General features: G+C 34.6%; 1 long non-coding RNA gene across 3 annotated transcripts; it reads right to left on the minus strand.

Moving 5' to 3' along the window:
* Positions 1 to 10,676: 10,676 nt before the first annotated feature.
* Positions 10,677 to 24,602, minus strand: LOC149413858 (uncharacterized). 3 transcript variants are annotated; one of them, XR_016304131.1, is made up of 4 exons: positions 12,550 to 12,807; positions 11,539 to 11,659; positions 11,066 to 11,270; positions 10,677 to 10,803 (listed from the first exon to the last, which is right to left on the minus strand). It is a non-coding gene; the product is annotated as an uncharacterized LOC149413858 (long non-coding RNA). The 3 variants fall into 3 exon arrangements; XR_016304132.1 differs by lacking the exon at positions 12,550 to 12,807 and adding an exon at positions 12,258 to 12,419; XR_016304130.1 differs by lacking the exons at positions 10,677 to 10,803; positions 12,550 to 12,807 and adding exons at positions 23,247 to 23,444; positions 24,543 to 24,602 and having other exon boundaries at positions 10,966 to 11,270.
* Between the last annotated feature and the right edge of the window lie 1,131 nt (positions 24,603 to 25,733).

Here is a 25,733-nt window from a genome sequence, read left to right on the forward strand (position 1 = left end):
AAATTTCAATTAATCTGTAGTATCCAGTAGGTTCACTTAAAAGGAGCTTGGATTCAGGATTGATTACAATACGTATGGCTGGTTTAATATTTACAGAGATCGTTTATTGCTTGTTATCTGTGAGACTACAGAATACCGAATGACAATACAAACCACCGCCGAAGTTCTCCCCGAACCTCGCGGCCCGTAGGTAGGTACAGAGTTCCACATTCTCGCCTACTTAGGAGCAGAACTCCTATCAGATTTACAACTCACCCGAGTCATTTTACAACATATTTATATAGATATCATATAATATTACAGTACAGTACTTTGAACCTTCGCAATAAATTAATTTGATTTTAAGTTTAGTTTGTAGAACTCCATTTCAATTTAGAGATTTATTTTTAACAGTCTTATTAATAAATTTATAAAAACAGTGTGTTTATAAACAAGTTCTGTTCCTTCTTATTTTTACTACGCGTGACAGCTGTTTCACCTTCTGACGGCATTATCAAACTGTGGTGAAGCCACATACAGACGACGTAAGTGATCACTTTCTATTTCTATTATCCTGGCTTTATTGATTTCCGAGTAAATTGTCGTAAATTATTATTTGCTAATCCCTATTATTGCATTGTTTAAAATTTCATTTAATTTCGTTGGTATTTCCAACTGATGACTCAGGGGTTTATTTCCCTGAATAATTAAGTACTTTGGGGTCTAATTATTATGCATTTCATTACATCCGATAATTTACACAATTTTTATGTTTTATTTGGGTATGTTTTATAGCTAAGGGAAGAAGTGGAAGGTGAGGAAGTACCTGGATATTCAGATCTGGTCACCAAATACGGCTAGTCATTTCAAGCAACGTTTAAATTCTGAATTAATTAATCAATTACAACAATACTTGTTTGGAACTTCGAGGGCTTCCAGAATTCAAAGAGGAAACATCACAAACCTTAAAAGACATTATATTCAACACCAGTAAAATAGTAGACTGCCAACTGCCGTTAAAAGAGGAGCTCCTTAATGCTATAAAAAAATATAACAGGTCTTGCGAGAAGATTGGGGACAAACTAAACACGGGAACAATCGGATTGTCTCGCCCCATTACACCCATATACGTCTCAGAACTCCTCACGTCTAAAGGCAAACGGCTTTGGTATCTAGCTCGCCAACGTGCGACTGAATGTAAATATAGATACGTCTGGACGAAAGCAGGTCTAATATACATGAAAAAAGATGACTCTTCTCGACCTATATTAATAGACTCAGAACAAGCTATACCGAAGCTCTGACTACCTGCTCTTTATTCTGATTATCGTGATAAAACTACTGACTACCGCTTTATATCGCCATTTCATACTCTATTACATAACAGCACTATATTATATGAACACCCAGGTTTTTCATAACACCAATTTGTACTGGAACAATTTTAATCTTAATTTTAATTTTAACTTTAATTTTAATCTTCATTCTCTCTAGAATGGTAACTACACTTATTATAAGATTATTATTTGATTTATTAGTAATATTACTAATAATTCGGCAAAAGAGAACTCTAATCAACATATTTATATAACCCAGATATTACTTATTTTTCATACTTATACTACTTTTTACTGTCTTTTGAAAGAGAAAATGCCACACACTAACTACATACGTTATTTATTTCCTGGATTTTATTTCAGATATTATTTCTTACTCATATATATTTTATTTTTCATAACTACATCATTTTGTTTGAAGTTTTGTCGCTACATATTTCGTACTACTAGTATTTATATGATAATAAAATACTGTTTTAAAACTTTACCCAGAAAACAACAATTAATTTTTGAATTCTAATGGTAATAAACGATCTTCAACATGAAATCGATAGTATCTTAGTGCCAAATACTGAAATAATTTTTGAAACCATTAAAAAAATTATGCAATTTAATTGGGAATCTAATAGGATTAATATTGTTCATCAAAATATTAGAACGACGGGAAACTTGGATGATTTTCTTATATTTTTGGAAGAAATAAAAGCTGTGGTAAAGTTCCATGTACTAATTCTCACTGAATGCAGGTTAAATGATTCATACATAGCCAAACAAATTTCAGGCTATAACGAATACCATACAACATCGCATATTAACCAAAATAGCGGAGTAGTAGTATATATCGACAACACATTAAATTCCTTAATACAAGAAATAAACATAAATCAGTGCAATTGTTTAAAAATCAACATTAATGAAAATTTAGGTATCCTAGCTATCTACCGATCACCATCGTTCAATGACATCCAAGATTTCCTGGAAAATCTTATTGGTGAGTTAAAAAAAACTAAGGATTATGCACAATATGTACTGATCGGGGACATGAATATAAATACTATAGGAGAAGTATTGCATAGGCAGTCCGACGACTACTTATGTGCTATGGCTGAAAGTAACTTTATTTCCAATATTAATTCTCCAACTAGGGTACAAGGTAGCTCAAGCTCATGTTTGGATCATATATATACCAGAAATATAACAAATTCAAATGCATTTGTAATACATAGTACAATCACTGATCATTACACCACTGCAATCAGTATCCCAAACTCAACACCCAAAAAACATAAAATTATTCACAAACAGATTATCGATTATGAGGCTTTATGAAATGATCTTAATAATAAAAATTGGGAATATGTTTATAAAGAGACTGAAGTTAACAATGCTCTAAACTATTTTATTAATGAAATCAATACATTCATAACTAAACGCATTCCATATAGTAAAATACATCTCACACCATGGATTACCAACGGCATTGTTAAATCTATACACAAAAGAAATCACCTTCATAAAATAGCTAAACGAGACCCATTGAACGATACTAAACAGCAAAACTATTACCGATACCGTAATATTTGCAAAACCGTTATTCGCAAATGTAAAGAGCGTTATTATAAATTCTTACTTGATAAGGATAATTCCAGCAAAAACATGTGGAATTTTGTCAGAGACATAACTAAAAGTAAAAGAAATACCAATGCATCTGTAACTGAATTAAATACCGGAAATTTGATTATAACTGACAATCAATCAATTGCATGTCATACTAATCAATATTTTGCATCTGTTGGATCAAATCTAGCAAAAAAATTTTTATTAGAAACCCAGAAAACGGAAGACTCTTTAGCATCGACAATTGAAACAAAGGAACAATCTTTTTCATTTAATATTAAACCAACTACTGTAGAAGAGGTCTTAAAAATAATCAACAGCCTTAATACTACACATGCAAAGGGTCCAGATAGTCTAAGTACACAAATACTAAAAAAAAATTAAAAATCAGATTTCTGCTCCGCTATCATATATTTACAACTTAAGTTTTGCATCAGGAATATTTCCTGATCACTTCAAAAAATCAATAATTGTCCCAATTCACAAAAGTGGACCTAAATCTCTTGTAGAAAACTATAGGCCAATATCACTATTAAGCGCGATATCCAAAGTCATTGAAAAGCTTTTCAAAACTAGGTTAAACGAATATGTGGAGAAACATAACATTCTAAGTCCTAACCAATACGGCTTTCGGTCGGGTAAGGGAACGGATGATGCCATCGCATGTCTCACTGAAACTATTGCAGGGAATATGAACCGTGGCAAGAAAACTATTGCCCTTTTCCTGGACCTGGCCAAGGCATTTGACACAATATCTCATAAAATTCTTTTACAGAGACTTAGAAATATAGGAATAAAGGGAAAAGCTTTTCAATGGATAGAAAGTTATATATCTAATAGATTTCAACAAACCAGAATTAACGAGGCTATTAGCACTTCACTAAAATACACTTTTGGGGTATCACAAGGAAGTACACTTGGGCCCCTTCTCTTTATTATATACATAAACGAACTTTGTAACCAACACATTGGTGGCAAAATTATCACGTTCGCTGACGATACAGTTATTTTGTTTGAAGGAGATGATTGGAAAGAAACACACCACCTTGCGAACACAGGTATAAACAGAGTAAAGCAGTGGCTGGACAGTAATTTGCTTACACTAAACATACAAAAAACAAAATATCTCACATTTAGCGCTACCCTTGCAGGTCAACCCAAAACACCTCATCACCTCACAATACATAATATTAAGAGTAGCCTTGGAAATAATAACCATACTTGTAAATGCGAAACCCTTGAATGTGTTAAATCTATTAAATATTTAGGTATAATAGTGGATAACCATCTTAAATGGAAACAACAAATTGAAAACACAGCTAATAAAGTGCGCAAGCTTATTTATATATTTATAGCATTGCGGGAAATTATAAAAACTCAAGACATTAAAAAAATATACTACGGGCTCTGTAACTCCGTCATAACCTACGGTTGCATTGGATGGGGTGGAACAGGATTAACAATATTATACCCGCTACTGAAGGCACAGAAATCCATTCTACGCGTCATTATGAAGAAACCCTTCAGATACTCGAGCGACGCTCTCTTCAAGGAGTTTAATGTGCTTGATGTTCGACAGTGTTACATAAAAAAATAACAATCTGCGTCCACAAAAATAAAAACAAAACGATAACAGTCGATCATAATCATCAAACCAGAAGTAAGAGCAGAAACGACCTTTCTATTCCAACTAGCAATACTGCGGCTTATCAAAAAGTTTTCTCATACCTGGGACCAAAAATATACAACAAAATCCCCTCTCAATTTAAACTGTGTGAATTATCAGCCTTCGGTACTAAAATTACTAAATGGTTATTAGACTTAGGTAGGACAGATTCCGAAAAATTATTAAAAAACGTAGTCTGAGTTGATTTCTTCGATTTTGTATTTACCTAAAAAATATTTTTTTATTTTTCTTTCTTACATTGATATATTATATTTTAATTTTATATTTTACATGTACCTACCTGGAATTATGTACACGCAACCTGCCAATTTGACTGTCCTAAAACGGGAAACTTCCTAGTTGGACAGTCAAAGCTTCCTTTTATATTTGTATATCTTGTATGTAATAAATGTAATAATAATAAATAAAAAAAAATTTAAAAAAAATTACGAAAAAGCGTGGGGTTAAGAATATTTTATTAAATTATAGTTGTAATTTATTGTCGAGTTTAAAAAAAAATTGCGATTCATTTGGCAGATGGTCAGTCACATGTAGTGTTGACGTGTTTTCCTTTGTGTGAGTGCTTTCTGCTCGCTGTTAAGCGGTTTTATATGAACCGTTTTTTGATTCATCAGGATTGTTTTTAAAACTATACATTCTTTGTACCTTCAAATTTTTTTTTTTTTTTTTTTTAATTCCTTTTTTTTCCCAATTTATACATTTGACATTACAGTTTTATAATAATAAGAAAGGGAACCCACTAAGGCGCAGCCTGTGCGTGGGTAATATAAGTTTATACATTATATTTTTTTACGTAAAAATAACAGACAGCATATAAAGAAAAACGGTAGGATTATAATTAAAGTTAGCCTAAAAGATTGTGCAAGAGGTGCATATTAAAAATAAATCACAGTAAAAATAAAGATTGTAAGATAATATATATGAAGTAAAAGAACACAAAAAAATAATAATTACAATACAGAAACAAAAAGAAAAAGAGAAAAAAGTAAAAATTAAATGAATAATGCTTCAACATTTGCATTGTACAGCCACAACTTTAAATCTTTTTGGTATTGCGCTAGTTTAGTTGTTACTTGAATTTTTTTTCGTAATAGATTAAAAGTGCGAGGTCCAATAAAGCTACTGTGTGTTTGCATAAGTTTGGTATTGGTTAGTTGGGTATAAAATACATGATTTCTTCTAAAGTTGATTTTGGGTTCATATTTTTGAAATTTGTTTTGGTTTTTCATGACATATTTCAGGCTTTGAAGTAAAAATAGTTTACGCAGATTGAATAGTTGAGATTCCTTGTACAATTGATCAGTCGAAAATGTCCTCTTTTTATTATATATAACCTTGATAATATGATTTTGTACTATTTGTAGTGGTTTTATAAATGTATATAGTGCGCCACCCCATCCTAATATAACGTACATAATTGAGGATTGCACTAGAGAAAAATAAATCACTTTTCAATATGTCAACATTGAGTACTTCCATAAGTCTATAAAATATGTACGTCAGATATCTTAATTTAGAAACGGTGTTATTTATTTGTGGTTGAAATTTGTGTCAATATATATACCCAAGTATTTTATCTTTTCAATTTTTCCAAGTTCAAAGCAAGAAGTGCATGTTACTTTATTACAGTTAGCATTATGTAATCTTATTTTAAAGTTATTGGGAGGTTTGTTTTTACTGTTTTTATAAAAAGTTAGATAAAATGTTTTACTATAGTTTAAGAAAAGTCTATTACAAGTTAGCCATGATAAGACATATGAAATACATTTTGTTGCCTTTAAAAAAGTTTCAGTCCAGGATTTTCCATTTACTATTATTGCTGTATCATCAGCGTAAGATACAATTTTACCAGGGATTACAACATTACATAAATCATTAATATATGTTTATTAGAAACTGAATCGGGCCAAGTACAGTCCCCTGTGGTACTCCATTTTTTATCACTGTTTCTGTGCTATAAAAGTTCCCTATTTTTGTTTTTTGTAATCTGTCTGAGATAGTTAGTGAAAATTTTTAGTGCATCTTTTTTGAAACCTATTTGATTAATTTTGTTTATGAGTAGATTGTGATTTACAGTATCAAACGCTTTTCTTAAGTCTAAAAATATAGCTAGGCTTTTTTATTTTGATCAACAGATGTGTATAAATTTTTTGTCAGATCGAATATTGCATCTTCAGTGCTGAATTTACTTCTGAAGCCATATTGATTTTCGGATAGAATATTGTTTTGTTCTAGGTATTTCATAACTCTATTTTTGATACATTTTTCAAATATTTTTGAAAGGTTTGAAACTAAGGAGATAGGTCTGTAATTTTCTAATATGTGCGTGTCACCCAATTTGTGGATTGGGATTATAGTGGAGATTTTAAATTGTTCTGGGAAATACCCCTCTTTTAGGGATATATTATAAATATATTGCAAAGGAGTTAAAATATATTGTTTTATTTTTTTTAGTCTATTACCTGATAAGTTATCAATTCCTGAAGAATTGGTTGGTTTTAGGCTGTCAATGTGTTGTTCAATTTCATTAGTTGTGATAGGTGTAAAATATTCTAATGAGTTAATTGCATTGTTTGTTGGTACCAAAAGCAGAGATGAGTCAACGGGCGCTGTATTAGCAATCTTACTGGATGATTCAAGTACTTGGTCTACTACATTTGTGAAAAAGTTGTTAAAGTTATTTGCAATGTCAGATTTGTCAATTATAATATTGTTTTTTTATTTTAATCTCCTTCACCTCGGTTGATGCTATTCTTTTTTTATTCGTTATTTCGTTAATAATATTCCACGTTTTTTTGGTATCATTATTTGCATTATCAATTTGTTCACCATAGTATTTTTTTTACAACTTCTTATTAACCTATTTAGTAAATTTCTGTACAGTAAATATTTTGTTTTCATGAAGGACATTGTTCTGACATTGTTTTTTTGACAAGCTCTTTGATAATTTAGCATCTCTCTGTATAGTTTATCTATTATTCCTACAGTTATCCAAGGTTTAATTTTTTTATATTTTCTCTTAGATATAACAATTTTATATGTACTTTTTTAACTATATTCTTGGAGAGTTTTATAAAACGATTCTAATGCTGAATGTGGGTTTGATGTTGATAGAATTTGGTCCCAATTTTCCAAAAGAAGTAGATTATTTAATGTGAGGTAATTAATATTATTTTTTTCAACTGTTTCAGAATTTTCTTTTGAATTTGCAGTTAAGATGTTGTGTTGTGTGTTGTGTTAAGAGTTTCGCATTTTATTGTTTCCAATATATTGTGAACTATTTTACGTAAGTTTTCATTCTCTTTGAAAGGAACTCCTTGTATTTCAATATTATTTTGTTTTTGAAATTGTTCCATTTTGTTCAATTGCATTTTGATTTCCTTATTATCTGATTGTAATTGCTTAATTAAATTATCTTTGATTTTATTTTTTTCTTCGTATTCGTCAATTTTATTACAACAGAATTCCACAGACTTTTTAAGTTCTCTGAGTTCTTTTTTCAGTTGTTCGTTAAAAGATTTCATTAACTGTTCTGATAAGTCCTCAAATTTTTTTCCATAAATTTCATCATTTTGTTAGTGTGATAGTCTTCGTCCGAATCGCTAGATGGCGCCTTTTTTGTGGTTTAAAAAATAAATTAGTGGAAATAAACTTAAGTGTGTCAAGCTGCTCGTTATGTTCCAGTAATTCTGGAAGGCTTTTAACATAAGCAATAATATTCATATATCACAGTCCGCGAAGTTGTAAATAACAAAATTTATTAAAAAATATACGTTGTAGGATAGCCTAGCAAGTAAAATTTTGACAGAGCACTTACGGTGATTTAAAAAACAACGGCGCTGTTCAAATAATCCAATTATTATTATTGATAAGTACCTAAGTGAGGAAAATTGTTTTTAAAAGTGCTCAGAATTGTTGGACTTCGATGGTCTTCGATTATAAATTCAAGAAACCTACCAATTAGTTTCTTAGTTTCAAAATTAGTCTATTCAATACGTGAAACGCGTAAGAGGTGAAACCAGAGCATCCTGGAGGTGAAAAAATTTCGATACAAAAATAAAACTGATGTGTACAATACAAGAAGACAATCAGTGATTCGCACACGAAAAATGTGAATAATCATTATTGTTAAATAAAATATTTATTTTCTGGTACTGGATTGTGTAATACGAGCTTCGTTCGCAGCGACGTTAGGAATCAGTTGCGACGTTGCTTTCAAACTTTGACAAACGATAAAACAGTGGTGACATGTGGTGAAAATATGTTTAATTAATTTTTTATTTAAAAAAAACGTTACCGGACACCAAAGTGCACACAAATTTTTTTACTCCAAATGAGCTAAGGAATAGCTGGTTAAAGTTTGTCGGGTACGTGCCGATACATCCTGTTTGCGTATACGCTCGAGTGAAACATCTTTTAATATCTAATCGTCTAAATAATCACGAGCGAACGCACACTTACTGTTATTAATTACGTACATTTGACCATAAATCAACTATCTACATTTGACAGGACACAAGACGCAGAAGGCCGAGCTGAACGATCGATCTCACCATAGACGGGTTAGTGTTGCCACGGTGTGTCCAACGTAAAAATATTGATTATACCAAACGACCGGTACTAGAATGGATTTAGACATGGAAGATGAAACTAAAAAAATAATATTAAAGGCGTATTACAACTAGAGAACCGTTGAAAAATATTTTGAGCAGTTATAATGATTCATATCGGCTAAATTATTAAAACGCACACATGAACGCGTTAACTTTGGATCTATTCATGCCGACGCGCACATTATCGCGTGCATCCACTTACGTACACCTTATTACGGACTGACTGACTTACTCACTCACTCAATCAATCACTTAATCACACGAACTTACTCACTCACGGACACGCAAAATAACACACGCAATTGACTTATCGATACACTAACGCGTACTTATTGTTGTGGTGGCCACACTCACCGACTATTAGGCACTGACAAATTTCAAAGCACCAGAGCTCGAGTGATAATTAGATTTTTTTTTAAATCTCAAATTTTGTATAATTCATTTATCAAGTCTGATCTGTCTGATCACCGAACCTGACTGAAGCCGCTTGAACGGCGTTTACGTATTCGTGTACTGCACATTATGATATTACTGTCCCTGCTTGATTGAAATAATAATTAAATTGCATGTAAATAAATATAACCTTCATAATTACCTCCGCCCCACCTGTGTGAAGTCATCGTAAACATTAACTCGGCTTCTTTCTATGTAATGTGGGAAATTGGTTCATAATCGACGCAATCTATTTGTCCAAATCGTAAGCTCCCACCTGCCTGCGATTCTGGAGTTAAACGATCAATCGTTTTCGTATGCGCCGTCTTCGAGTGAAAAACTACTAGTCGCCGCGACTAACTTTTTCGAATGTTTCAATTTTACGTATTCTTGAGCGTCGAACGGTCGAAGTTGGTAGAAGAGATGATTATATTGGCACCCCTGTGAATATTGTCTATGTTCCTGATGTTTTTGGGATTTCTATGGTGTGACTGTCAAACAGACAACAGTTATTCGTTATTCAAAACAGAAATGGCCCCGGGACATATTACAAATTGCCAAAAGCAACTCTTAATTAAGCTTGTAAGCTCCGATAAAGACTTAGTAAGTGGTAAATTTTCACCCACTTTTACATTTGCGGAATCCGCGCGGTAAAACAAAAATTGACAGCTAGACTAGATTTCGACAGCCAATTCCATAGAAACGCCAACAACCTACCACTCGCTGCCCTGTTTCTACTGGTTGCACCCAGTAGATGTTGTGTGGAATGACTTTTGACGTTTGGCGTCAAAGTATGTACCTTCGACCAATTTCGGGAATAGCAACGACGACCAGCGTACGTACTTTCGACGGCGATTACGAGCGCCCTCGATTCAGGAATAGGGCCCGATCGGGAACGATAAAGTTTCGGTCTTCTGCTGACAGATGGCGGGCGTAATATATATTAAAACAAGTGCGAAGAACAAGTGCCTGTACGGGATGAGGACAAAAATTAAATATGTGTTAATAGATCAATTATTTATTATCAATAAACACACCGGTACGCATACATCATACTGTAATATATTCTGAGTTATATTAATTCAGTGGATGATATCGGATCTGGCTTGAGTAGACAGCGTTCCATAAATCGTCGATCCTGAAACAGAGTGCAGACTGAGAATGGTTTATTCATACATAATGGTGGTGGTAAAAAGATTAATTCCGGGCCAGTATTGGAAATATCTTCGAGGTCACCGAAAAGGCAAACAGCCAATCAGAGTTGGACTTCAAGATTCTGGAAGAATATTTGACAGTTTGTTTGATTGAAATGTCTAAAACCATTTCAAGCAGCGTTTATGTTAAAATGTACGCAAACATTTACCGTGTGACCACTGCGATTATAAATAAACCACTCTCACCATTATTACTACGATATGTCAGCTGAACGTGGCTGAAATCATATCGGGCAGAGTTTTGGTAAAAAGATTTATTCCGGGCCGATCTTGGAAAAATCTTCGAGCCCGTCGTTCAGGTAGGTTCGGTGCACCGCACCGGTCCGTCTGTCCGTTCGTTCGTTCGTTCGTTCGTTCCCTCCAGTTTTATCTATTCGATCCTTTTGTTTCTCTAAAAACATAAACAACCATTAGATTGTGTATAACACACGACGCATATGAATAATTGGGTTTCGTACTTACTGTAAGAAATAGCACAGCGCCTAAAGCACGGTGTGCCTGCAGACTTGAGTGTATTGTATTTTCAGTTTAAGTATATTATGTAATAACACAATGCACACTTCTAATGTGATATTATTTACATATAAGGTTGACTAAAATTATCATATTCTTATACCAATTTAATTTTATAATATTAAAAAAAACACGCATACGCTCACCTGTAGTACTTCCGTACATTTTAACACAAATGCTGCTTAAAATTCTTTCAGACGTGTTGGGGGACGAGTGATGTGGGTCAAATATTTTTCCGGCTATCAGTGGGTGGTTCGGGTCACCGTCCTGAAACAGAAGATTGCACATTTATTCACTCTAGACGTGTTCAATGAATGTACTAAAATTAATATGTGCACCGCGTAATGTGCACTTTCAAAGTTATACTATTTTAGAATATTTGTAGAAAAGGTAAGCCATCAGACACACTCTGAGCGCTCTATATTATCACACGTCACGATTCTACGACAGAGAGACAGACAGACAGACAGACAGACGTAACTATTCTCGTGCCCATTATGACAGTCTCCACTGAACGCGTGTGTATTTTTAGGTTATGTTACGTTGTTCAAAACGATGCACTCGTAATATACTAACTACACTTTCATCCGTCGATATACAGACGGCAGATAAATATATATATGTATATTTGAACACACGAACAACTCTCACTAGACCGTTGTGGAATTTCATTTTTAAGGATTCACAATTTAAGACCAACAAAATTGTTTGCGGGGCGGCGGTAAATATACCCGCTCCCAAATTGACAAATTTCTCGGGCACTTTAACACGCGGCAGTATTTTAATTCATTCTGATATATATTTCAAAACACCGGAGCTCGCTTGTTAAAACGCATGAATTGCATAAATCTCAATAAATATGTACCTCGTGAGCGAGCGTAGAGCGCTTCGCTTCGGTAGTGTCATTATTTTCAGGTTAATAACGAGCATTTAATAACAAACATCGTTCGTATGTCTACGCTACTTTGAATGGCTTTATCTATATAGGTCACACGCAGTGGGATGAAATCCATTTCCACACTCCTGATCTCACCCCTTACGCCTGAAAAGCAAAGACAAACCGACCGAATTATTAATCTGACTCCGCTAGAGCAGTGTGACACGTATCATCCGTATCATTAACGACAATATGATCAGTGCAAATTATCATTACGTACAAAACTATCGAGACTCGTAGCGAACCAACTACGCGTCACGCGGTCACTCCGCGTGGATTTCAGGTTATGTTTACGTGATGTTAGGATTATATGATACGTTCGATCTAGAAATGAAATTCTAAACGCAATAATCGCGGGTGCATTGAGGCGCGAATCGTTGTAAACATCAATGACAATGACCCCGACACGCTAAATGACCGTGTTATTAATGTTTAACTGACAGAAGAAACGATGAGCATTGCGCAATGCCGTTTATTATTTACGGGCGCCATTGTAGATTGTAGACTGGACGGAGTGTTGCCAGTTGCCAGCAAGCGTGAAAATTGTCCAGTACTGCCAGTCGGGAGACCTTTGACTAAAACTATCAATAAATTTATTTATTGGGAAATTTGTATAGCGCCGATTTTGTGAGATATCAATATTTTACGGAACGCTGTACATTATTTACGTAAATACATAGTTTTATATGCACTTGAAAAATGCATAAATTTACTTATACGCGTGTTGTTAACAAATGATCGTTTAACTCGATTTCTAATATTGACATATTTATAAGTACCTACTATGTAAAAAAAAAAAAAAAAAGTTATATAAATATTGGATTCGAACCCGGGTCCTGCATAACGAGTGTCGAACGCTCTGGTTCTAGACCGCGAGGAAAGATAGAACGAAATTTTGGGGCGGGGCTATCGTGTGACGTCATAAGGGTATTGCCATTTTCTAGCCGGCTTCTGACAGTACATGATAGTGGTACTTTGTTGTTTGTTTACGAGTGTATTTGCTTGAGTTTTTGTCGTTATATTTCTTAGAATGTCTCCCCATTTGAAATACAAATGTTGTATGGTTCCCATGTGTACAAATTCGACATATAAAACTCCAAATAAAGTGTTTTTGTGCTTTCCGAAGAACATCGAAATGAGGAAAAAATGGTGTCATGTTATGAAAAGAGACCCGGTTAAAAACAAAACCATTTCTCTCAAAAGCAAGCTTCATTGTTGCGAAGATCATTTTAATGTAAGTTTCTGTTTTATTAATACAAAGAAAATGATTTAATTCAATATAAAACGCTATTAATATATAACAATTGAATTTTAAATATGACGTTTAATGTTGATTTCTTTATATTATTTTAGCTTGAGGAAGACGTCGAAAATCACATGAGGTTTAAATTAATGGGTGGTAGAGTGTATTTAAAAAAGACTGTCATTCCACACAAATTCGACTGTCAAAAAAAAATCCTTCCTACTCCAAGACTGACAGGATTAAAGAAAAGACGCCTTGAAGTCATTGCAAGTTTAGTGGCAGACTTTGCCTAGTTCTGTGGATCAAAATATTACTATATATGTAATGTAATAATGTTGTTGTATAAATAAATCTGTATCTGTATATAAAAAAAACCTTCGGAAATGCTTTTTGTCATCACTACATATGTAAAAATAATATTTGTAGTGTGTTTTAAAGTAAATAAAATTAAATAAATATACACATATTGTTTTATTGTTAAAATGGACAACTATACACTAGTAAGAAATTACTACATTTGTAAGGTCAATACTGTAATTTAAAAATACTAATTATTATGGTGACAGTTGCATAGCGTGTTGTGAGAAACAGGTTATGTGACAGACACTTCGATTGTATTTACGTGAAAAAATGTAAAAAAAACTAATATTTTGGGTGCATGTAACTAAAATACTGAAAATTATGAGAGAGTATCTAATATTTTTGCATACCTTGATGCTTTCCAACCTTTAAATTCAGCACTAACAAAATTAGCGTTGTTGGCAAAAAAGAACCCATCATCAAAACATCGATTCTAGGCAAATTATCAGCCTGTCCTTTTACAAAACCACTGTCAGTCATAATAATAATGTAAAATATATGAATAAGTTCACAAAATATCACAATTATCTTAAAAAATAAGAAAAAAACGGTAAAAATCACGAGCTTTACATAAACGTCAGTTCTCAAAGGAATGTTTGGTAGTTTGGTTGAGTTGTTAGTTGATTCGTTTGTGGAAATACCCCATTTACGCAGAAAACATGTTACCTTTGGAAAACGACACAGTTTGGAGACGCAACAACACACTCTCACAAGGTGCTCTGTACTTCTCTGCAAAACTAGCCCCTCGCTTTGTTAAGGCAAAGGTGCTGAGGAAAATCTCAGATGTGGTATACACCCTATCGGACGCCTCTGGTAAGCACATCGGCAACTACCACGTGAAAGATATTGTCAAACTAGGAAGTGTGGACACAATAGACACCACCTTCACTAGGTTACCACCACCACAACAAACAAACTTACAGCTCTACCCCAGTTCCACGAGATTTGGCCCTCGTGCAGACAACAGCATGTCTTAACACGTTAGTTTCATATAAAAACTCACATTTCGATCTCTGCATGATAACCCTCTCTTTTTTCCAAAACACAGAAGGATCTCAACTTCCTGACCCAAATTTGTTATTCTGTTGTACTTTATTTTGACTTAAATAGCATTAATTTGCCTTGTCAAATACACCGAGTCAGGTCACTCATATCAAGTCATCCTGTGTCTCTAGGTGCCTTTTGTATAAAATTTGTAACATATAAAGTTCACAACATTCGTGTTTGTGGCAATTCTGGCAACACCAAGTGTGTTTCCTAGCTTTTTTGTTTGGTCATTTTAAGTAGGTAAAACCCAATCAGGTCTTAAATAAACCACTACAAACCCTTTTTTTGTAAGCAAAGAGTTAGTCAAACCAAGTAGGTCTCTTTTGCTATATTTGTGTCTTGTGTAAGACATCCTCGTAGGCACATGTCTTGTATTATTGCCAACATAACGCATAATCCCAACCAAAGGTTATGCCATCGTCATTTTGTCTTTTTGATAATATCAATAGCCACAACTTGATCGTTTATGACATTGTGTATGTATCATATTTTTTCCGGTATTGAAATTGTACTTTTTTAAAAATACGTTGGTATGTTGTTTTCATGATACATGAGAATGTTAAAATATCCACCATGAGACGAGGGATCGTTATAAAATCTAACACTATACATGAAAATGTTAAAATATCTACCATGATACGGGAAGCTCGTTATAATTATTTTTTTTAATGGCTAACATACGCTGTGGCCAAAGAGATAATTTGTTCCATTAAATGGTTATAAATATCTAATGTTGTACCGTCCTTTCAATACTAGGGTTCTTTCGTAAATCGTTCAATTTTACATGAGACGTGGAGACGTCATAATACTTACCATGATTCGTGCGAACGATACAATATCTTGTTGTTTTCTTTAAATAAATTGACACTATGTACTTGTTCTACCGGACGTAGATCATTTTTACCCTGACTTGTCGCCCTTTAGGGAGCTTTTGTTAAAACTCATCACACTGAAGGAAATTTCCTTCACTGTAGTGAGATTTTTTTTGTTCTGCTCAACAAACATGAATCTGTGCATTCAGCAATTTTTCGGTTATTGATACCTGTGGAATTCTTGTCAGCGTACTCAAGAATCATCCACTATTCATTGACCATGGACTAGCCATCAGCTTCACTTTTGGTTAAGAGGTATCGTGTCGTGGGAGGTCAAACGGGACATTGACACAAAAACACCTAACTCGTTGTCTGGGAGACGAATAAGAAAACTCCTAGGTTTGTGAAATTTGAGCAAGGGTCCATCATGTTCTCATAAACTGTAGAAGATTAAAAAACGACCCCTAATCTTTCACCAAATACACGTGAAAGCTTAGATTGTTATTACTGTGTATTCTCCCTCACCTTTTCATCAAATTCATGTGTTTTTGTAAAGAGTCAGGAAATTTGCTGGTTGATATATTTCGTCCTCACATAGAGATCGAATTGGGAATTAGCTCAGTCACCATCAATTTTCGCTGCTCAACCCTCCATCCTTCACCCTTTCATCAAATTCGTGTATATTTGTAAAGAGTCAGGAAATTTGCTGGTTGATATATTTCGTCCTCACATAGAGATCGAATTGGGAATTAGCCCAGTCACCATCAATTTTCGCTGCTCAACCCTCCATCCTTCACCTTTTCATCATATTCATGTATATTTGTAAGGAGCTAGGAAATCTGCTGGTTGACCATATTTAGTTCTCACATAGAGATCGAATTGGAAATCAGCCCAATCACCAACAGACCTTCTCGCTCAACTCCATGTATGTTTTTTTCATCCCTCATTATCCCTGGGGTTAAGTTCATGAATCTGGAAAGTGAAGTGTATAGCGTATCGTCTGTCTGTAAGACAATCTTTATCCATGAAATTTACTTCAAATAATCTCTCCTTTTCACCCCATTCCAAGGTAATCAACACACATATCTTGTAATTTTGAAAGTCGTAAGTTGCTATCGCTCAAGCGCTAACACCGGCCATTAAAGGTCAACTTCTTTCAGAAACTTGGTGTTACTACTGTACAACCACCTACCTATACCTTGTATTTGCTTTTGATACAACAGTATCAAATAGGTAACCTCACGCCAGTCGTGATACTTTTTGTCTTCCCAAATCTCGGGATACCCATAGTGTAGTCAGCATATCGATTCTCTCTCTTCTCTCTAACCAACTACGTTTTTTTTTGTCTTTCATCTCTTCTCTTGAACACAAATTGTTTCTCTCCAAACGTTTTTGCATCATTGGTCTACCAGGCAGGTAAACTTCAAGAATTTTGGCTCTAATAATAACCTGTCCCTGGATTAAAAAGAAGACCAGCAGCCCTCCTCATCACCTGCAAGCTGAGCTTCACTTCATTGCCGCCTTCACTTCCACCATTCACATCTCTCCAATCTCTGCGTACCAAAAACACCCGACCGCACCCAAAGTAGGTGTGAGTCGTGCGTGCAGTTGCAAATCAAGTTGTCTCACCATTCAAACAATATTAAAAAACCAACCTCCGAGCATGTCAGCTCAGGGTTAGTTATGTTCCTGCTAAACCACTTGCCGTTGTGCAAATCAACCACTTGCCGTTTTGCAAATAAACCACTTGCCGATGTGCAAACTCAACATAATAGTCATTATGCGCTTAAACCATCAATCAACCTACTGGTATTACTCCATGTAATTACCAACTCCATTTCACATTGACAACCACTGCCCCACCACATCAGCATAATGGAATTCATGCTGGTACGACAACAGAACCCGGATACTTCTCGACCTCCGCAACAACTTCTCTCAACCACAACCAAGAAGCACAGTTCAATTTCTAAGGCCCTAGTGAATACTTGAGTGCAATCTCAAATGGGTCAAGTTACAGTGAAAGTGTAACTTCATAACTTCAGTGAAATTACGTCCACTTGGTACTTTACGAAAAAACTACGCTCTTTAAACTTAGCTTACAGACCAATGAAATTTTAGAGTCTTTTTTTTCAATAGCATAACCTTGAATGTTTTCTAACCATTGCATAACCATGTATTTTTTTTCTTTTTTCAAATCAACACTGCAATTTACTCTCTACTTCTCTCACAACAAGGTGAAAAGGATTTTTCTGCGCCTTTTGCTTCATTACCAGGTCGCCTTTTACTGGCGGAGGGGGAATGTGTTATGAAGCCCAGTCACCCTATACATTAAAGCACAGTCACCCTATACATTAAAGTACGGTCACCCTAGATCCCCACCCTGCGGACAAAGCACGCAAAACAAATGGTCAAGCACGCCGTCGCTCCCCCGTGTGCCGGCCGCCAGTCAAAATCCAACCTCGGCCTCGGACACTGTTCCCTGTGCCCCGCTGAATCATCGCTCACTCGAGCATGACGCAATCCTTACCGGAACCCGCGAAATCACGCGACCGAACCGCAACATAAACGGACTCTATTGTGGCCACGAGCGTCCAGCATGACATGGCGAAGCAGTAAGCAACTCCAGAATTTTCCCCCTTTTATTGTGTTCAATTCATAAATTCACCTAGTTACCAATTCACCCTCTTGAGGGGGAGAGAGTATTCGATAATATGTGTTCTTTAAAGCTAATATGTGCTCCCCGTGTAATTCTACTGTAATAAACCTTTGTCCTACAAGTTCTGTTCTGTGATAATTGAAGTGACCTTTCCCCATATACTGACCGTTGGGGACGTGGAAGTGAACAGAGAGTCCCCCATGCCCTGATGAACTTAGATTCTCACCTGTCTACCACGAGCTAGCCTAACCTGCTCTTGGTTCGATTCCAATTTGGGGCCTAAACACCATTTATATTACACTGACTTCCAAGATGGGGGCATTTTACATTACAGTTGGATGATGAATATTTATAAAAAGAATTAGGAGAAACCTTGTGTGTAACAAGCAAGGTACCCACGGAAGATACCACAAATCAAAACAACCCAAACTAACCTAACCCAACCTAACCGAACCGCTAACCCAACGAGCTACTTCCATTGCTCAGAAAAAAATGCACATTGTCAACAATCAATACTGATGCATTTACTATAATTTAAAAAAAAATTATACAAAAAACGAAAAGATTATTGGTGCATACAACGAGATATTATAAGATTTGTATCAATTCCTTTTATTGAATAATCAATCAATTTACAGAGTATAATCATTTATGATTACAAAGATTATTAAATTTATGTTATAATGCATATTGGCCCATAATTCGTTACTTCTCTCTTTTTTCCTTATTTGTGAAAATAGGCATCAAATGACTAAACTTCCAAAAGAAACACACCTGATGAGAGTAACTTTATAAATAACTTATGTATGGGATGTGATAATGAATGTATACAATTAACTAGGAATCTAGGTGGAAATTTATCGGGTCCTGCGGATTTGGGGGAATCAAGACTCTCCAGATTAAATATAGCGTCATCTATAGTGACTGCACAGTCAGATATATCAAGGTTCTCAACCAAATTAGAACAAGAGTACTTACTGTCTACACTTTTACTAACATATATTATACACCACCATAAAACTCAGCAAACAGATTAACAGTTTCCTGTAGATTTTGTGATAGTTTACAATCGAATGACAAATGACATAGAACTAGGTATATAAGTTCAATTTTCTTTTTGGAATTCAACATATTTCCAAAATAAATTTGACTCCTATATGAGAGAGCCTTCGACAACACACATGTAACTGTTATAACATTTAGTAGAGAGCTTATTACATTCTGCCCTCAATTTATGAAAGGAAATGTGATCGATAGTCAGGCGACTATGTAATTAAGTCTATCAGTTCTTTTGAGAACCATTTCGGCAATTCAGTTTGCCTGTAAATTGTCAAGGGTACAATTTTTTGATTGCAAAATTACTAATGGAGAAAAATTTAACAAGTTGTACATTAATATCAGTGTCCAAGAATGACGGGTCAATCTGTTTAATTGAGTTCATGTTTGAATTAGCCTCGACCAATTGGCTGGCACAATCGTAATTCAACACATCCATCGTTTCGTTCTGGTTGGCCGTATTATCATTTTATCTTCAAAACTTAAATATATTTTTAATGATCTAAGATGCACGAGCTGTGTGAGAGTCGTAGTTGCTTCCGAGAATAGTAAATAAAATCAAGCTTTTTAACATCAGCTAAACTAAAGATTTTAACGTTTTTCGTGTATACCATTTATCTTGCATTTCATGGAGAATTTTGAGTGTGGTTAAAATTTAAAAAGGTTTTCCGGAAACTTTTAACTGTGAGTCAGCATGTGGTTCATTAGAAAACCCTTTAGAGAATATTAATCGTTGAATGTGAAATATGCAATTTTTTCCTGACTGTTCTGTTAATTATAACGTGTCTTCTCAAATCTCCCATTCGAGTTCATGGTTAGTTTCATTCGGAACAAAAAAAAGGTTCACTCCACTGTGAGTCAGCATTCGTCTTATCAGATTGCCCTTCAGAGATCATAGTTGCATTCGAAAAATGAATAAGGCTTTTCTACACTGTGAGTCAGCACGTTTTTCTTTAGATTGGCCCCTTGGAGAAATAAAATAGTTGCACTCGGAACATTAAAAAGGTTTTTTCCAATGTAAGTCAGAATGTGACTAGTGAGATTGCTTTTTATAGAAGATGCATAGCTACAGTCAGAACATAAAAAAGGATTTCCCCACTGTGAGTCTGCATGTGGCTCGTCAGAGCGCCCCTTTGAGAAAATGAATAATATCACTATGAACATGAAAAAGGTTTTTCTCCACTGTGAGACAGCATGTGAATCGTCAGATAGCTTTTTGAAGAATACAAATTGTTACACTCAGAACACGAAAAAGGTTTTACTCCAATGTGAGGCATCATGTGTCTCGTCAGTTGGTATTTTTGAGAAAACGAATTGTTAGACTCGAAACATAAGTTTTTCAACACAGTGAGTCAAGATGTGGCTCTTCAGAGTTGCCTTCGGAACATGAAAAAGGTTTTTCTGAACTGTGAGTCTGCATGTGGCTTTTCAAATTGCTTTTTTTAAGAAGATGCATAATTGCATTCAACATGAAAAAGGTTTTTCTCCACTGTGAGTCAGCTTGTGAATCGTCAGATTGCTTTTTCGAGAAGATGTATAATTGCACTCAGAACATGAAAAAGGTTTTTCTCCACCGTGATTCAGCAAGTGTCTCTTCAGATGGCTTTTGGTAGAGTATGAATTGATGCACTTGGAACATTAAAAAGGTTTTTCTCCACTGTGAGTCAGCATGTGAATCGTCAGATTGCTTTTTCGAGAAGATGTATAATTGCACTCAGAACATGAAAAAGGTTTTTTTCCACTGTGAGTCAGCATGTGGTTTTTCAGAGTGCTTTTTTGAGAAGATGCATAGTTGCACTCAGGACATGAAAAAGGTTTTTCTCCAGTGTGAGTCAGCATGTGGCTTTTCAGAGTGCATTTTCGAGAAGATGCGTAATCGCACTCAGAACATGAAAAAGGTTTTTCTCCACTGTGAGTCAGCTTGTGAATCGTCAGATCGCTTTTTCGAGAAGATGTATAATTGCACTCACAACATGAAAAAGGTTTTTCTCCCCTGTGAGTCCAAATGTGTCTTTTCAGAACGTCCTTTTGAGAACATGAATAGTTGCACTCGAAACATGAAAAAGGTTTTTCTCGACTGTGAGTCAGCATGTGAATCGTCAGACTGCTTTTCCGAGAAGATGTATAATTGCACTCAGAACATGAAAAAGGTTTTTTTCCACTGTGAGTCAGCATGTGTTTTTTCAGACTGCTTTTTTGAGAAAATGCATAATTGCACTCAGAACATGAAAAAGGTTTTATTCCACTGTGAGTCAGCATGTGGTTTTTCAGAGTGCTTTTTTGAGAAGATGCATAATTGCACTCAGAACATGAAAAAGGTTTTTCTCCACTGTGAGTCAGCATGTGAATCGTCAGATTGCTTTTTCGGGAAGATGCATAATTGCACTCAGAACATGAAAAAGGTTTTTCTCCACTGTGATTCAGCTTGTGAATCGTCAGACTGCTTTTTCGAGAAGATTTATAATTGCACTCAGAACATGAAAAAGGTTTTTTTCCACTGTGAGTCAGCATGTGGTTTTTCAGAGTGCTTTTTTGAGAAAATGCATAATTGCACTCAGAACATGAAAAAGGTTTTTTTCCACTGTGAGTCAGCATGTGTCTTGTCAGATGGCTTTTTCTAGAATATGATTTGATGCACTTGGAACATGAAAAATGTTTTTTTCCTGCATGTGTGCGTAAGTGCCTTTTGAAATTCGACTTATGAGAATGGGAGTAGATACAATGAGGCAAAATTATTTGTTTTTCCACAGGATGCGTCAAGACGATATCTGTTGAAAAAAATAAAATAACTCGATTATAAATGCTTAGTACGACTTAATATCTACACTTAGCATAAGAAAGGACAAAAATTGATAAAAATTTTAACAAATCACGATTTCAGAAATAGTTAAATTTAAGATAAGAAATTGTTTTTACCGGATTGGTCAATTCTTTCAAAGCGTTCTAAGCATTCCTTTTTAACATCCGGCAGGTCTATGTCAATTTCCATACAAGGGAATACCCCATCATTATCTTCTTGGCGTCCGAGTTCCGCCTTGACGGTTATAGTCTCCACATTAATGCAAGCTATAAAACAACATGTACGTACATTGAAAATTAATTTTAAACAAAACAATTTTTTTCAAAATTAAATATTTTTCATATAGATAATTTTTTAACCCTGCAGAAGTGAGAATTAGTTGAAGATTCAAGAAGTTCAAGGTTCATTTGAGAAAATTAATAAGAATAACCCCGGATGTCCGCTTTAGGAAGGAAAGGGTATTTGTTCTTGAGCACCTTCAGTATGGAGTTGTTTTAAGTCAACGAAATGATGTTTTCTTCCATCGATATGTATTTTTAACGTAAGAGGATGATGTGGAAAACTTAAGGAATCGAGCACTTATTGTGTGCATTGGCGGCTTCTGTGATCGTAGGGTATGGCTTTCGACTAGTAATTTGGAGGCCCGGGGATAAAATCCAAGCGCGATACATGATATTATATTCCAGAGTGGGAGATACTATGGGTATCGCCCTGCTATAAACATTTTTTTTCATTTAAAAATCGATTGAAATTATAAGATCTGAATAGGCAGTTACTTCCACCTTTCACCTCACTCCCCTCCTTTTGACCTTAAGCCACACAACATAATATTACGCCAAGAGCTTAAGAGCAGTTGGGACTCGTGTGGAGTATTCTCCATTGGGGTAGGGAGGTTGGATTAATAATATATAATTTATTTAACATAAGCGATGCAACTTACTGGCTGTCTGAGTACTCTCCGCATATCGCAAACATTCCTTCTTTACATCTGGGAGGTCAAAGTCCAGATCCGTGTACGGCATTTCACTTCCGCCTTCTTCCTGGAGCCCTGGTTCCGTCTTGATGAAAACAGTTTCTGGATTTACTAAATCCATGGCACAGCTGACGTAGGCTTCAGTAATTGTTACAATATATATACCTGAAACAGAACATAGTTGTAGGGGAACCTTATTTTAAATGAGCCTTATATTTTGTTTGGTTAAATATATTGTCAAAACAATGACATCTTATGTGAAACATTTATTTGGAAATACATATTGTGACTATCTCGACCTTGAAGTTGACATTTGAAATCTGGTGAAAGATTTGTCGGATTACTCAATATAACTAGAACCATAAGTAAAGTAAAGCCGGTAAAGCTTTTTTTGAGTCACTAATCCGCTTTTAACAGAATAATTTAATTTTAAACTAATTTAAAAAATATTTTTTATTAAAATAAGCAGACGTCTAATTGACAGTTTGAACGTTCCCCAAACAAAAGGCCAATAGATTTCCTGACTTAGGTGTACCGATAACAATGTAAAATGATTAGCGTGATTACTAAAACTTACTAATAAATATCACAAGAACGGGAAGATAAATTTAACTTCGTGGGTTCAACAGTGTAAGCGATATAAAGAAGAACAAAAACCAGGTGATGCGACTGGGCAAATGGCGAAGAAAAAGGATGAGTCAACAAATTAGGTTAGTTTTACACAGACAATAATAAAGTCATAGACAAGCATTATGCCACCAGCAGTAATGCTTGTATATTTTATTTAACAAAAAACCGATGTATGCAAAAAGTTACAGACGGGTAAATTAATTATATTGTCTCCAAAATACGAATTTATTGCGTTGTGTTGTGTGTTAAAGTGGTTATCTCCAGCCATAGACTGAAGAACATTAGACATTGCGTATGTAGATATAAACAGTTTGAATAAATGGTTGGATGACAATTACCTATCATTAAAAACTTATTACAAAACAACTAATAGACAGACAGTCTGTGGAGGATCATATACAACTTATTACATGACATTTACACTAACAGACAGACAGTCTGGGGAGGATAATATAAAACACCCTTAGCCCAATTGGAAGTTATCCAAAGAAATCTCATAACAAGGTGAGTAACTCTAGTTGCAGGTTAGTACAACACAGAAAATTTGTTATCTAATGAGGCGGTTAATTGACTATTTATAGAAACAATTCACATTCATTAGTAAAAGGAGCGTAACTTATGGCAATTCTTTACCTGCAACTGACGTTTTTTATACGCATTTAAACAAACACAAAAACTAACATTTGATTCAACTCAATGACAATGAACAACAACTTGTTGCATTTACGATTTTGAAAAATATTGATAATTAATATTATATACGTAAATAATAATTTACGCGAAAATTAGCCAACCGACACACCATTTTGACAGAACACCGATATGAAGTTTGCGCATAATTCGCGTTTGTTTGTAGGCAGTACTGCCAACCTAACAATAGAAACCACGTAACACATAATCAGAAACGCAAAAATCTAAATGCGATTAATAATAATTGACAATAATTCTCTAATTTGGTATGTACAATAAAACAATAATTTTACCAGGTATATCTTTTATATATTAAATAAATATATATTATATATTTATTTAAAATGTATTAATTTTTATTTACCTACTTAGGTAATTATTCGGGATCGCTGGCAATGCTTAATACGATTTCTTTTTTTATATAAAACGTTTTGATTTTAGATTAGGATAGGTTAGTATATGTACCGGTTTAAAACAACAAGCCCCAATGGACAATCTTATAGTGTATCGGCATATAACTCCGCTCTGGCCTTGAAACCCATTTATATACACATATTCGACACCTATATTGGCATATGGCCCGTTCACACTTTTAGTTTAGATTTTATTAATCAAGATGGCGTCAAGTGAAATTATCGCTGCGTGCGTCCCTACGATTTCGGACCTTTTACAGAACGAACTTTAGAACTTAAAAAAGCACAAAAACTTCGTATGTGGGCTACAAAATAGATCATAAGGATTAAATTATACGTCGTTAGAAGATACTAAAAGCTATCGCAATCATTTTCGAATTTCGGAAGAACAATTTGACGTACGTAAAGATTATTATTATTATTACGTCTAAGATTCAAGAAAAAATCAAAAAAAAGTTAAGCGCGCGACTGTCTCGGAAAAAATAAAGTTACAAATTACGCTAAGTAACCTGTCAACGGGGGATTCTTTTTCCTTATATGCACAGAGTTCCAAAAATACGATATCATTGTTTATAAAAGTAGTGTACGTGCAATAGTTGATGCCCTAAAACTTGTTAAGATAATTTTTTTAAATTTTTTTTTAACATTCAGAGATGTTTATAACATAGATTATTTAATAATAATAACTACTTAGTTACAACAAACATTTCAAATATAATAT

Source organism: Hesperophylax consimilis, chromosome 20 (assembly GCF_061612785.1).
Source record: "Hesperophylax consimilis isolate HC1 chromosome 20, BYU_Hcon_1.0, whole genome shotgun sequence".
Classification (NCBI taxonomy): domain Eukaryota; kingdom Metazoa; phylum Arthropoda; class Insecta; order Trichoptera; family Limnephilidae; genus Hesperophylax; species Hesperophylax consimilis.